Source organism: Humulus lupulus, chromosome 5 (assembly GCF_963169125.1).
Source record: "Humulus lupulus chromosome 5, drHumLupu1.1, whole genome shotgun sequence".
Classification (NCBI taxonomy): Eukaryota; Viridiplantae; Streptophyta; class Magnoliopsida; order Rosales; family Cannabaceae; genus Humulus; species Humulus lupulus.
Window position 1 is genome coordinate 33,554,882 of NC_084797.1, and position 14,807 is coordinate 33,569,688.

Consider the following 14,807-nt stretch of genomic DNA (forward strand, 5'->3'; position numbering starts at 1 on the left):
CATAATTACAACAAATACATGCAAACACGACCAAGTTTTCTTCTTTATTAGTGGAAAGAGCTTTCATTATTGTGAAAACTAATAATGAATTTTCTTTATCTCAAAACTAAATAACAAATAGATACAACATACAAAAGTATCGAACAGTTCATAAAGAACAAAGATCTGATTCTTTAGCCAAAAGAAGAATCATTCCCAACTTCTAGATCAGAATCCAATAAGACCAAACAATTCACCTACGGAATTCTTTTTGATCCAACTCCAAAGTACCTAACAGTATGCATTCCTGCCCAGATACCTGCAGCATACACACCAAAAGAAACTTGTCATAATTTGCACAGAAAGCTCATATAGCAGACAATGAAAAATTATAGCCACAATCTGCTTAATATTGTAGAAGAAATAATTGAATACTATGGCTACGGATAGAGCTCAACAATTTATAAGCAGAAATTGTTAATAAATTGAGTTCTCACCAAACCAGTTGCAGATCAAAATATCAAGAACAATACTGTCCCACCAGCATTCATTAAAATTTGGTAGCATGTGATGGAAGGTAAGCTGAAAATGCCAAGATAAGCTTTAATATACAACCATAACCACCAAAGCACTCAAAACACACTTGTCGAAAACATAAAAGAAATTTGATCTCCGCTCAAAGAAGGAGAAAGCAGAACCAATTTAAATAAACTATGAAAGGCACACAATAAAACATATTATATTTGTCAAAGAACTAACCTCCATCATCTCAAATCCAATTGATAGCACCCAAAGAAGAGGCTGATTACGAAGCAATATAGCTTTCCCCACAATCCAATAATATGAGCTAAAACGAATTCATCAAAAAGTGTTTCCTGTAGAAATTAAAATATTATAAACATAGAGAAGTCAGAAGTCTGCTTAACTGCAACATATAAGACGTACACTGTTGACGGTGAGAACTCGTAAACTAAGTTGAGTTGGAAAAAGCTATCAAGTAAAGATCGTCAATGAAAAAGCTGTAGAAATTTAAGTAATAACTCAAGAACAATGACAGAACAACAATGGAGAAATCTATCTTTCATTCACTCTCAAGCACTTGCTACAGTAAATTTTCCAACCCCCTCTCTGGTGGAGTTAGAGTTCATTTTATAGTGGGCTCTAATGGCCCTGGGTACATGGTGGTCCAGGGGACTAGGTGGTACATAAGTACTCTGTCAGGAGAGTGGTTTCAGAGGTTGTGGTCGTGCATCCAGTACAGGGGCAGGCATCAGGAGGATGTCTCCACTACGTGTCCGTACTCATGTTAGTGGAGTGGGGACAGACATAGTGGCGCAGGTGGTAGTGGTGTCGACTCTGACTCCTGGCCGTAGACGTACAGACCACAACTCTTATTTTAGCACTCCCACTACCTCACTGGTACGGGTGTCCGTACTCGACATACGGGGTCTTAGCAGCCGTACCCAGTACTAGATCGTACAAGTACGTTCCATTCGACTCGTACCGAAGCCTTTAAGCATTGGGGTCCATCTGATGGCGTGGCTCCTATGCGGCTCGCGAGCCCCCTTCGCGGGGCCTCCCTCGCATGGGCACCCGATGGTGTGGCTCCCAAGGGTACACGCCTCACACGGCATGGAGCGCTCAGGGCGCGAGGCCGAATGCACGCTCGGACACGAGGCCACGCGAGGCTACTAAGACGAGGCTGCGCGCGCTTGGACGCGAGGCCACGCGAGGCCGCTGGGATGAGGCTGTGTGCGCTCGGACGTGAGGCCGAGGCTGCTTTGTACGCAAGGCCATGCGAGGCCGAGGCTGCTGGGGCGTGAGCCTGGGCACGCGAGGCCGTCTCGCAGGGCGTGGTTCTGAGCATGCGAGGCCTGCCAACGAGACTTCCCCTTGGGTACACGAGGCTCCCTTATGCATCACGCACCTAGGGAGGTCACCTCACGGGGCACAGTCTTAGGCATCCGAGGCTGTTGTGAAAGGGTCGCACCCCGAGCGTCTCGTGGCTCAAGCATGCATGTAGGCCTTTAAGGGACCTTAACACACGACTTGGTTCTTTTATGGGCGTGGAATATTGAGCGTCCACACTTGCCCCCCATTCTAGGAGAGGACCTTTAGGTGCTCTTGTAGACTATTCACCTTGATCCCTATAAATAGGCCTTCATGCATGGCCTAATATTTTCACCCTACTTCCTTGGCTTAGTGGTTTAGAGAACCCTTCCTTTTTCAAGAGGTAAGGGGTTCAATCCCTCACAACCTCACTTTTTCCAAAGTTCTATTTGTTTTATTTTTTCACTTCATTTTTTTTTATATATAAGCTAATTTCTTGGCATGTCTACTTGGAGGCTAACCCACCCTTTTGGTCTATTCTTGCAGACGCGTATTTTCGACCCTTTGGTGCTTTTCGGACCTCGACCTCCTTTCGACCTCGACAACACTCCATCTTATCTGCTTGAGGTATATATATATATATTTTACATTCATCAGGTCCAATATTAGCATTACTCGGGATGGGATACCTTAGCCTGAGCTTGTATTGAGTTTGACCATATCCATTCCCCTCTTTTTTATACCCTGTAGTGGGCCATTTAGGACATTTTCATCTGGAGATATTAAGCCTATTCCTTTGTGTTTTGTAGCCATCCCCTCATTTGTATGTGAACCCTTTTTCGCTTTCGGGACGAGGTTTCATGGCCAGTGACGGCTCATTCGACATACCTCCGGGGACTGAGTTCATTGACATGTCCTCAGACTCAGAGTCTTTTGAGGGTAACCCCTACCAGGACTATGACTCCTTAAGGCAAGCCCGCATCCGCCACCTTGAGTACATGGCTGAACTTAGGCGTAAAATTTGGGTGGTGGAGAGTGAAATTGACTCGGTGTCGAGAGGAGACGGAGCACCTTCCCCCCCCATACCTTAGTGACCACGTAGCGAGCCTTAGGATGACACTTTTCGAATTGCAGTAGGAGTTAGAGTTTATGGAGGGACACCTTCTGCCCGAACCTCCCAACCCATCCTCGCCTGATGATGGTCGTGAGGCTGCCTGCGCTTCTCCTCAGCCCCTAGTCTCGGTTTTTCCTAGCTCAGCGCTTCCGCCGTCACTCCCTCGATGTAAAACTCTTGCTAGGAGGAAAAAATGAAGGGTCAAGTGTTCTATCTCTTCCTCAAATTTTTCTTTTGATTTTGCAGATATACCGAAGGCACGTCGACAGGTATCTATCCAGGAATAGGACGACGCTCCTTTACTGGCGTCCGGGCTGGTGTCGCATGTGTTCGAGAACAAACTGAGAGAAATTGTGAAGCACTATCGTGTTCCCCTAGAATACGCCTTGTACGCTCCCCAGGAGGCATGTCGGGCCGACCGCCCTAGGACCGGCCTTGTGGCCTTGAGCGAGCACATTTTGAAGGCGGGTGGCACCATTCCCTTGCACCCGTTCTTCGTAGCGGTCCTTAACTATTTCGACCTGGCCCCCCTTCAGCTGTCACCCAACAGTTGGTTGACCCTAAGTTTCCTTTTTGTGGCATTCAAGGAACTGGCTAAACGCGCCCCTACGGCGCAAGAGGTGCACCTCCTGTACAACCTCATGGGATCCGCCAAGTCCAAGGGCTTCTACTATCTGCAAAAGGCCAATAATGAGCTCCCCTTGATAGAAGGCTCAGTGTCCAATACAGGGTCTTGGAAGCAAGAATTTTTCTTCGTAGAGGGCCCTCTCTCTGTCCGTGAAGATTTCTGCGCCGGCCCCAGTAAGTACCCTGGTCCTCCTTTTCTTCTTGTTAGAACTTACTGTTTTGTACTCACGCTTGCACTGACACTGGCGTGAATCATGCAGAGCAGTTTGCGGGTCCTTCGGTCATTGGGATGGAGGCGGAGGCCGTGAATGACCTCATTAATGCTGACTCCGCCATGAAGAAGGTGGCATTCTTATTCAACGTGGCAAATCTCAACCGCCACTAGTTGTCCCCGGTCTCAGACCCCAAGCTCCTGTGGTTGATTACTGGGTCTAAGAAGACAATGGCTGCGCCGGCCGAGCCTTTCCCAGACGAAGGTGAGGCTGAGGAGGAGCCAGGGGAAGCCCCCCTTGAATGCAAGGGACCTCACCAGCGATCCATGTCCCCCGGGGGATGCCCCCCTTATGACTCCTATGACCAGGACATGGCCTTCCAACCTTAAGACCAGCATGTCGCACCGGGGTGTTATGTATCCCCTGGCCCTGAGGGCTACGACGCCTTCCCTCAGGATCCTCTCGACCCTGGGTCATCGGGGGCTTATTACGCTGACCTTGCGGAGCCCCCCTTTATCTACCAGAGCCTCAGTTTTCCACCTTCACTGCGCCCCCTCCCGCTTCGGCAAGCGGGTCATCTGTCCCCATCCAGCCAGGTGCCCCTGGCACGGATGGGGAGCCCTGGGTGACTCAGATGGCAACGTCCTACGGACAGCGATACACCCAACTTGCCTTGAGCCTCCCTGTATCCGACTGGACTGGCCTTGGGAACGTGACTCAGTCGAACCTTGGGGAGAACCTAAGGCGCTCCATGACTTGGGTGAGTCCCTACACCTCGCGTCGACCCTATTATGTATAGGTGTTTATGCTTATATATATATATATTTTGTCACTTATTGTTGTTGTTAACTTTCTTGTGCAGGCCTATACTGTGGCTTTGCGGTTTGCCGACTCGGCTGGCCATCTCTCCGTGTCGTGCACCGAGAGGGATGGTCTTGCGACAAGGGTTCAAGAGCTTGAGAAAGAGCTTAATGAAACCAAGGCTAAGTTGTCAAAGGTCCGGACCAAATTTTCCAACTTGCTACTAAAGAGGAAGGAAGTAAGGGCAAAGACCAAGGGGCTACAGGACAAGGTTACCAGCTTGGAGCGTGAACTCGAGGAGGCCAAGGCCATCGTGGCCGCGTCGCAACAGAGGGTTACCCAGTTGGAGGCCGAAGTCGAGGCTCTCAGGGCCGAGCTTCAGTCTTCCCAAGAGAGAAATGCTTCCTTGGAGGCGGAGAGGGCTACCACCGAGCGCAGGTCCATAGACCGTGCCCTTTACAATGTGTGGAGGCAAGATCCTAATTTTAATTTCTCTTCTTTCGGTGAGCACGCTGTTGCCCGAGCGGCCATGTGGAGTGCCCACAGTAGGAGGCCCTGAAGTAGTTATTTCATAACATTTGCCAGCTAGCCCTCCGTGGGTGTATGCTCTCTTCCTTTTTTTTTTTTTTTGTACTTTGGGCCTTTGTAATATGACTGTCATTACTATTTTTCTTTGGTAGCTCTTGTACTGTCTTCAAAACTTTCTCTTTCAATGTATATACATATGTGTTGCTATTTATCTTTTATTCTACTACATTTGAGGTCCTTTTGAGCCTGTATGATGGGGTTTGGTTGGTTCCCTTATTTTATTCACCAGCCTGGAGGTCCTTTGGAACCCAGGTGAGAGGATTCACTGGGACCCCTTTTGGTGCCTCTTGATTACTTCTATAAGGATATTTTGACCCATTGGGTCCTAACTATCCTTTTATATATTCTTGCGTGCGCTTATTATTTGTTGCGAGAAGCGTCCTCCTCGTCGTTATTCATAGTACTACTTTTGCAAGGGTCTCTTTTAGGGACCTTTTTGGCTAGACAGCTTGGTGGCCGCACTAGAGTTATTATTGTCGTTACCATCTTTTTTTTGTAAGTCCCTATGGCCTACTTGGTGTTCACAATGGTAGCTAATCCTTGTGATCCCAGGGGATGCCTTGTAAGGACTTCGTTTAAGGCCTTGGTATAGGGGGTCCCTCTGGGATCCCCCATTAAAGGGTTCCTTTTTTTTTTTAGGGTCACTTCCTCGTGATGGAGGGCCCTTTTTAGGATCCTCCTAGTGCGTAGGGTCCTTTTTAGAGTCCTCCTTTTTAGGAGGGCAAGGGGACCTTTTTAGGATCCTCCGTTAGAGGGTCCTTTTTAGGTTCCCCCTGTCAGTTGCATGTTTTCGCCTCCTGTCCTGCCCCCCCAAGTGCTTGGTGAAATTTATTTCGGCAGGCACTTTGGCTGATGCCCGCGTAGCGAAGAAAGTACATACGAAGTTGCAAACAGTTTCATTCATAAAATTCTAGCTACAACAACACATATGAGATTTACATAGAAAATAAAATAAAAAAGACTCACACCTACTCAGGAGGTTATCAAAGTAACCTCTTTGATTCTTCTCTATCATACTAAAATAGCGTGCAACACTTGTCCTTTTAGCACCAGGCATGGGCGCCTTACTGGTAGTACTTCCTAAGGTGCTCCGCGTTCCATGCTCGAGGTATGATGGTGTCGTCCATGCGCGTTAGCTTATAAGTGTTCGGGGGTATGCACTGAGCAACCTGGTAGGGCCCTTCCCAGTTTTCCCCCAACACTCCTGCTCCTGGGTATCGCGTGTTAGGGAGTACCTTCCTCAGCACCAAGTCGCCAACTCTGAAAGTTCTCTCTCGCACCCTTGAATTGTAGTACCTTGCGGTGCGCTATTGGTATACTACAACCCTCATTTGTGCTTTTTCTCTCTTCTCTTCAAGCATGTCCAGGCTCTCGGCCAGAGCTATGCGGTTGGCCTCGTCTCCATACGCCTGTACCCTGAGGGACTCAACCTGCATCTCAACTGAGAGTACGGCTTCACATCCGTAGGCCAAGGAGAATGGGGACTCCCCAGTACTCGTGCGTGGGGTGGTTCTGTAAGCCCACAGCACATTTGGTAGCTCCTCTACCCTGGCTCCCTTCATCTTTTCTAGCTTTACCTTCAAGTTCTTCTTAAGGACCCTATTTATGGCATCCACCTGTCCATTGGCCTGCAGGTGTACGACCGTAGAGAAACTTCTCCTTATGCCTCTTCCCCTACAATACTCCTCGAAATCTCCCCCCTCGAACTGGGTACCGTTGTCAGAAATAAATTTGTAGGGTACTCCATATCTAAAAACAATGAATTTGTTGACGAAAGAGGTGATGTGCTTAGCTGTTATCTTCACGAGGGGTTCTGATTCTACCCACTTAGTGAAGTAGTCCACTGCTACCACCGCGTATTTCGCTCCACCCCTGCCTGCAGGAAGAGTGCCGATCAAGTCTATCACCCAGATAGCGAAGGGCCAGGGGCTGGTCTTGCTGGTCAGTTCACTTGGGGGTTTTCGAGGGTAGTTGGCGTGCCTCTGGCATTTGTCGCATTTTGTGGAAAATTCATGTGCATCTTTCTCCATGGAGGGCCAGTAGTATCCTTGTCTCATGGCCTTCCTAGTTGTGGAGGGTCCGCTCTCGTGGTTGCCACACTCTCCCTCGTGTATCTCATGCAGCACTTTCAACGCCTCCTCCCCTTCCACACATCGCAGGAGTGGCATTGAGAACCCCCTCTTGTATAGAACCCCTTCTACCAAGGTGTATCTAGCGGCCTTGTACACCAACCTCTGGGACTCGTTTTTGTCAACAAGTAGGGTTCCTTCTTCCAGGTATCTCTTAATCGGTTTGATCCACGACTCCTTCGAGCCACTAATCATATGCACGTCCGCGTTCCCGATGCTTGGTTTGGGCAAGTACTCCACGGGTATCGACTCCAAGATATCACCATCCTTGGTGGACGCCAGCTTCGCGAGTGCATCAGCATGGGTATTCCTTTCTCTGGGGATTTGCTCTATGCTATATGCCACTAACCGCCCCAGATAGCCCTTCACCCTTTCCAAGTAGGCTGCCATCTTGGTTCCCCTCGCCTGGTATTCCCCCCTTACTTGGTACACCACCAACTGAGAGTCGCTAAAGATACGAAGGCGCGTCAGTCTCAGCTCCTGGGCCAAACGCAAGCCAGCCAAGAGTGCCTCGTACTCCACCTCGTTATTGGAGGCTTCAAACCCGAACTGGATTGCGCAATACATTTTGTGTCCCTCGGGCCCTGTCATCATGATGCCTGCTTCGGATCCTCCCTCATTGGACGCCCCATCAACATGCAAACTCCATTCCTCTAGACTCCCTCGCTCTTCCTCTATAATAGGCTGCTCCCCTTCTTCACTTCTTCCTCCATTCGACTGATGGGTGAACTCTACTATAAAGTCTACCAACACCTGTCCATTGATGGAAGATCTTGGGGTATACACAATATCAAATTGGCTTAACTCGATCGACCATTTCATCAGCCTCCCTGAGGTCTCAGGTTTATGCAAGACCTGCCTCAAGGGACTATCTGTCAAGACCTCAATCGCGTGCGCATGGAAGTAGGGCCTCAACTTCCTCGAGGCCACCACTAACGCATAGGCCAACTTTTCAATCTCTGGGTAACGGTTCTCCGCGTCCACCAGATGCTTGCTAATATAGTACATAGGTTATTGCTGCTTCTTCTCCCCTTTAACCAAGGCTGCGCTTATGGCATGCTCAGATACTGCCAAGTACAAGTATAGCCTCTCGCCCTTCTCAGGTTTCGCCAACAAGGGGGGCTTCCCCAAGTGCTCCTTCAGCTTGACAAATGCCTCTTCGCATTTTTCATCCCAAGCGAGCTTTTTTCTCCCTTTGAGGATGTCAAAGAAGGGGAGGCACTTATCGGTGGACCTTGAAATAAATCTATTAAGGGCCGCCACCCTTCCCGTTAAGCATTGCACTTCCTTCTTGTTCTTTGGCGGGCTCATATCTATTAGGGCCTTTATCTTATCAGGCTTAGCCTCGATGCCTCTGGAATTGACCATGAAGCCCAAGAATTTTCCTGAGGATACACCGAAGGAGCACTTTACGGGATTCAACTTCATTCGGTATTTCCTAAGTGTGTCGAACATCTCACCAAGGTCCTTGTTGAGCTCTGTTGCATTCTTGGTCTTCACTAACATATCATCCACATACACCTCCATGTTTCTCCCTATCTAGTTAGCGAACATCTTATTCACCAACCTCTGATAAGCGGCACCCGCGTTCTTCAACCCGAAGGGCATCACCTTGTAACAGTAGAGCCCTTTATCCGTAATGATTGACGTGTGCTCTTCATCTGCTGGGTTCATTGGGATCTAGTTGTACCCCGAGTGGGCATCCATGAAACTCAGTAATTCATGCCCTGCCGTCACGTCTACTAGTTGATCTATCCTTGGGAGTGGAAAGTTGTCCTTAGGAAAAGCTTTATTCAGGTTCGAGAAATCGACGCAGGTCCTCCATTTCCCATTTGGCTTCGGAATGAGTACTGGGTTCGACACCCACACAGGGTAAAAAGACTCACGTATGAACCCGTTGGCCTTCAGCTTGTCAACCTCCTCCTTTAATGCTGCATACCTTTCTGGGTCTAATGCCCGCCTCTTCTGCCTGACGGGCCTTGCTTCTGGGGAGATATTCAAATGGTGGCACATCACACCGGGGTCTATTCCCACCATATCCTCATGACTCGATGCAAATACGTCTAGATTATCCTTCAAAAACCTTATCAACTCCTCCTTCACGTCATTTTGCAGGCTTCTCCCTATCTTCAATATTCTTAACGGTTCCTCCGTCACTGTAACCTCCTCTACTTCCTCCACTGGTTCATGCTCTTGAATCCTCCACGACTCAAGGGTCCAACTCCTGCGGACCCCCCGCGAGCACACGTAGCTCCTCATGTATCACCATAGCCATTGGTTCCCGCGGTTTCATAGGCGCACGGAGCGAGGTATTGTAACACTCCCATGCCTCATTCTGTTCTCCCTTCATACTAGCGACCCCTCCTGGGGTTGGGAACTTGACAACCAGGTGATATATTGAAGTTATGGCTTTCAATTCTCTTAGGGATGGTCTCCCCAATACCGCATTGAAAGCTGATGCACAATCTACTACGACAAAGTTAGCCATGACTGTAGTCTGTCAGGGTTGCTCTCCCATGGTGAGTGCCAATTCGATCATCCCTAGGGGTTGCACTGAGTCCCCCGTGAATCCGTATAGGGATGATTGGCAGGGCTTCAAATGATGAATGCCCAGTCCCATCTTTTCCAAGGCAGGGCGATATAGGATGTCCACCAAGCTCTCGTTGTCCACTAGGACTCGATGCACGCGCATATTTACCAACAGAACTGTCAACACCAGCGGATCATTGTGGGGAAAGTGTACCCCCCGCGCATCCTCCTCAATGAATGTTATCGAGTCATTTTCCCCCTTGAAACTTTTCGGGGGTCGCTGTTCCAAGCTCATGACGCAGGGGGGCGGACTTTGCCGAGCCTCTCTTGCATATCTATCTCGCCCCTTCCGAGAGTCCCCCCCAAATCCTGGACCTCTGAAAATGGTTCGGACCTCCCCCTGTATCTCTGGGGCTCGCCCTTGTGCCTGGGGAGCCGCAGGTTCGTCCTCTTGCTTTGGCCTTTCTCTCCTGACATAACAGCCTAGGTGTCCCCTGTGGATGAGCTCCTCAATTTCTTCCTTCAAATGGATACACTCTGTCGTGGTGTGACCGATATCCTTGTGGTATTGGCAGTATCTACTGGGGTCCCTTTTGGACCGGTCCTTTCTCATTGGTGGGGGATTTTTGAAGGGAACTCGATCTTCGTTGGTGAGGTAAATATGCTCCCTGGTATCTATGAGGTTCGTATAGTAATTATAGGCCGCTTGCTTATGATCATTCCCTCGTTTGGTTTTCCTCTGCTGGTCATCTCTTGACCCATCGTACGCCCTTTTCTTCTTTGTTACATTCGACCCGTCATTAGCTGGTGGCTTCGCGTGGGGCTCCTCATTTCCTGCCTTTAAGTTTGCATGGCCATCCTCCACACGGATGTACTTCTGCGCTCTCTCGTAGAAGTCATCTAAGTCAGTGACTTCCCTCTTCAACATGTTGTCCCACAACTTGCTTCCTGGGAGCACTCCAGCTGTAATGGCCATTTTTAACTCTCGGCGAGTTAGGTTCCCCACTTTCGCGGCCTCCATATTGAACCGGTGAATGTAGCTCTTCAGGCTCTCATTCTCCCCTTGCTTCATGTTGGCCAGGCTGGTACCTGGCATCGTGTAGTCTCACACGGCATGGTGCTGTTGGAGGAATTCGTCAGAAAACTGCTGCCAGGACCTGATGGACCCCGACCTTAATCTTTTGAATCATTTGTAGGAAGGTCCTTTCAAAGTGACAGCGAAGTAGTGGCATCTGGCACTGCTTCCAATCCCTCTCAGTTTCATCAGATCGTTAAACGCATCCAGGTGGTACTTCAGATCCGTATTTCCTTCGTAGGGGGTCATATTGGGTTCCTTAAAGTTGACAGGGAGCCGGATGGCCTGAATCTCCCTCACAAAGGGCGACTCATGGTCAAATTCTTCCTCAAAGACCTGGCCGCCTGATGCGGTGATGATCTTGCTTCGCAGGCTTCTCATCTCCGTATCCAGATCCTGCCTTCTCTTGCTTAGAGTGTCCCTCAAAGCAGACTGGCTAAGATCCGCCTTTCCCTTGCCCTCCCGAGGCGCCACAGGGGGCGTGGTCCCCTTGCCCTCCCTCTTTTTATTAAGCTCATCCCGTAAATCCGAAGGTGCTCTTTTAGAGGTGACCCCATCCTCGTTGCGAGGGGAAACGTTGGTCCTTGGTGCTGGTTTCTGGGCCTACTTAGGTGGTTCAAGATGCTCACGTTGCTTCGCTCGGGGGGGGGGGGGGGTGTTACTGGTAGAGTGTCGGATCCTCCCATCATCTACTGGTACGGTGGTCTCCACCCCATCCTGGCCTTTCTCCTTCCTCTTAGGCAAGGTCACGCTCGATTTGCCCTGCAACAGGCCATTCAGGACCTCTTGCATGTTCTCCAAGGTGGTCTCCAACCTTTGGTTCTTACAGTGGAGCTCACGTATTTCCTCTTCATAGAATCGAGATTTCGAACTCGAGCTCACGGAATGGACCCGGGGATGCTTGTCATACCTACGGGTAGAGGGGCCCGGGTCCTGCCGGCCGGAGTTCGGTACCTGTGGTGGTTTTGGGAGAGGGAACTCATTAGCACTTCCCGGTGGTGCTCTTGGAGGACTTTCTCCAGGTGGAGCAGCCGGTGACGAGGCCACTCTATCACCTCCGTGAACCTCAGGGTCCTTTGGGGGCTCCACATCTCTAGGTGGAGGAGCGCCCTTCATGGAGGCCTTCAGCTGGACTCCGTTCAGGTGAACCTCCACCTCTCGTGGCTCCCTGAGTCACTTCGAACGTCTTGGCATTTCTTCTTGCCGGAAACAATGGTGGAACAATAGCTTGGAACTAACGTTCCCACAGATGGTGCCAAACTGTTGACGGTGAGAACTCATAAACTAAGTTGAGTTGGAAAAAGCTATCAAGTAAAGATCGTCAATGAAAAAGCTGTAGAAATTTAAGTAATAACTCAAGAACAATGACAGAACAACAATGGAGAAATCTATCTTTCATTCACTCTCAAGCACTTGCTACAGTAAATTTTCCAACCCCCTCTCTGGTGGAATTAGAGCTCATTTTATAATGGGCTCTAATGGCCCTGGGTACATGGTGGTCCAGGGGACCAGGTGGTACATAAGTACTTTGTCAGGAGAGTGGTTTCAGAGGTTGTGGTTGTGCATCCAGTACAGGGGCAGGTGTCAGGAGGATGTCTCCACTACGTGTTCGTACTCATGTCAATGGAGTGGGGACAGACATAGTGGCGCAGGTTGTAGTGGTGTCGACTCTGACTCATGTCCGTAGACGTACGGACCACAACTCTTATTCTAGCACTCTCACTACCTCACTGGTACGGGTGTCCGTACTCGACATACGAGGTCTTAGCGGCCGTACCCAGTACTAGATTGTACAAGTGCGTTCCATTCGACTCATACCGGAGCCTTTAAGCATTGGGGTCCATCTGATGACGTGGCTCCTATGCAGCTCGCGAGCCCCCTTCGCGGGGCCTCCCTCGCATAGGCACCCGATGGTGTGGCTCCCAAGGGTACACACCTCACACGGTATGGAGCGCTTGGGGCGCGAGGCCAAATGCACCCTCGGACGCGACGCCACGCGAGGCCGAGGCAGCTTCAGACGCGAGGCCACGCGAGGCCGCTGGGATGAGACTGCGCACGCTCGGACGCAAGGCCACGCGAGGCTGAGGCTGCTCGCGCTCGGACGCGAGGCCACGCGAGGCCGAGGCTGCTGGGGCGTGAGCCTGGGCACACGAGGCTGTCTCGCGGGGCATGGTTCTGAGCATGCGAGGCGTTCCAACGAGACTTCCCCCTAGGTACACGAGGCTCCCTTATGCGTCACGCATCTAGGCAAGGGAGGTCACCTCGCACGGCACAGTCTTAGGCATGTGAGGCCGTTGTGAAAGGGTCGCGCCTCGAGCGTCTCGTGGCTCAAGCATGCATGTAGGCCTTTAAGGGACCTTAACACACGACTTGGTTCTTTTATGGGCGTGGAATATTGAGCGTCCACATACACAGTACACCAAGAGGATATGATCAGAGAATATCATAAGTAAACAGATTATCGAAGAAGAAATCATACATAAACATTATTAAATCTGCTTGTAGGATTTTTAGGAAGATATATGCGGCAGTCAGCTCCATAAGAGGTTCTGCACGTAATTACAAAGGCAGAATTCCAAAGTATAAAAAATAAACATAAGCTTCTCATTCAACTGATGAAAAATAAAAGAATTTGCATAAATAATATGCAAAGTTAAGTTTTGCAAGCTTAAACTGCATTACCAACACCAAGATCCGGATGGAGAAACTTCATAAACTGTCGAGCATCATCTCGCTTCTGGAAAGAGAGAAAATGTAAAGTTGTTACCATAAGATATAAATAAAAAAAAAACAAATCGTTATTAAATGAATAACTTCAAAAGGCTGAAAAAAAAATGTAATAAGAATCTGAAGTAGATGACTCTAGAGTGAATCAAAAGAATGCTTCTCCACAAATTTTTATGCTAATTGTTTTGCAAAAAAATAAAAAAAACAGGTGAGAAAAAATCTTACCCATTCGTCACCCTTCAGTCCCCGTCTATCCCCGACCTTGCACAAGACACAGTCGACCACCACCTGCACAAATCTAGCCCTCACCACCAAAGCATCGTCTAGCCTTCACCACCAAATCTAATATAATTGAAGAATAGTTAAGAGAGAGAGCTAAATACCAGGCAAAAAATTTGTTTATAGTTACCAAAAAATCACAAAAGAAAAAGAAAAATACTGAAAGAAATAATTCATAAATGAGAGAGTGATTACCAAATCTACTCTTCACCCGTCGAAGATCGCTGATGCTTGACCCTGCGGCGTCTTCTCCCTGGCTGAGATCCCGAGTCCCTTGTCGTCGGCGTGAGGGAGAGAGGCACGATGTTGTCGGTGTGAGGGAGAGAGGCCAATTACTGGAAATGGAGTGACCGAGAGATTGAGAAAGACGAGAGAGAGAAAGAGAGGAGATTTAAGGGATGGAGGAGATATGAAGCCAGGATTTGAAGCTGAAGCAAGGGATTGGCCGAAGAAGAAAACGAGTGGCCGAAGCCGAAGCAGGGGATTGACTTCTTCTTTTGAAAACGAAGAAGGAATTAGTCTGAAAAAATATAACTTTTACAAGTGGCGGGCACCCAAAATAAATTACCGCCTTTTTTTTGCTATTACTTTGCCACATATATATAAGGATATCATAATACTTGTTCATTAGTATTATACTCATGTGTTATGGAAATGGGCATTTGGTGTAGTGCACGTAAAAGATTTGTGTTCTTGTAAATTCATTTCATCTTTCGTTATGGTTTATTATTAAGCACTAATCAACCTTATTATTTCTTAATACACTGTTGGTGAAAAACTGCATCAACATATGTTTAATGTGTATGTTTTAATTTCAAGACTTTTCAATTAATATATGACTTTTCTCAACAATGTTTGTTTTTCAATAGTTTCAAATGCATTACCAAAATTTTAATGATAAAAGCTCTATATTTTAA

At 48.6% G+C, this 14,807-nt stretch overlaps 1 long non-coding RNA gene across 1 annotated transcript; it reads right to left on the reverse strand.

Annotated features, from left to right (window-relative positions):
• Nucleotides 1-262: 262 nt before the first annotated feature.
• Nucleotides 263-803, reverse strand: LOC133780347 (uncharacterized). Its single transcript, XR_009869246.1, has 3 exons — nucleotides 739-803; nucleotides 477-561; nucleotides 263-298 (listed from the first exon to the last, which is right to left on the reverse strand). It is a non-coding gene; the product is annotated as an uncharacterized LOC133780347 (long non-coding RNA).
• Between the last annotated feature and the right edge of the window lie 14,004 nt (nucleotides 804-14,807).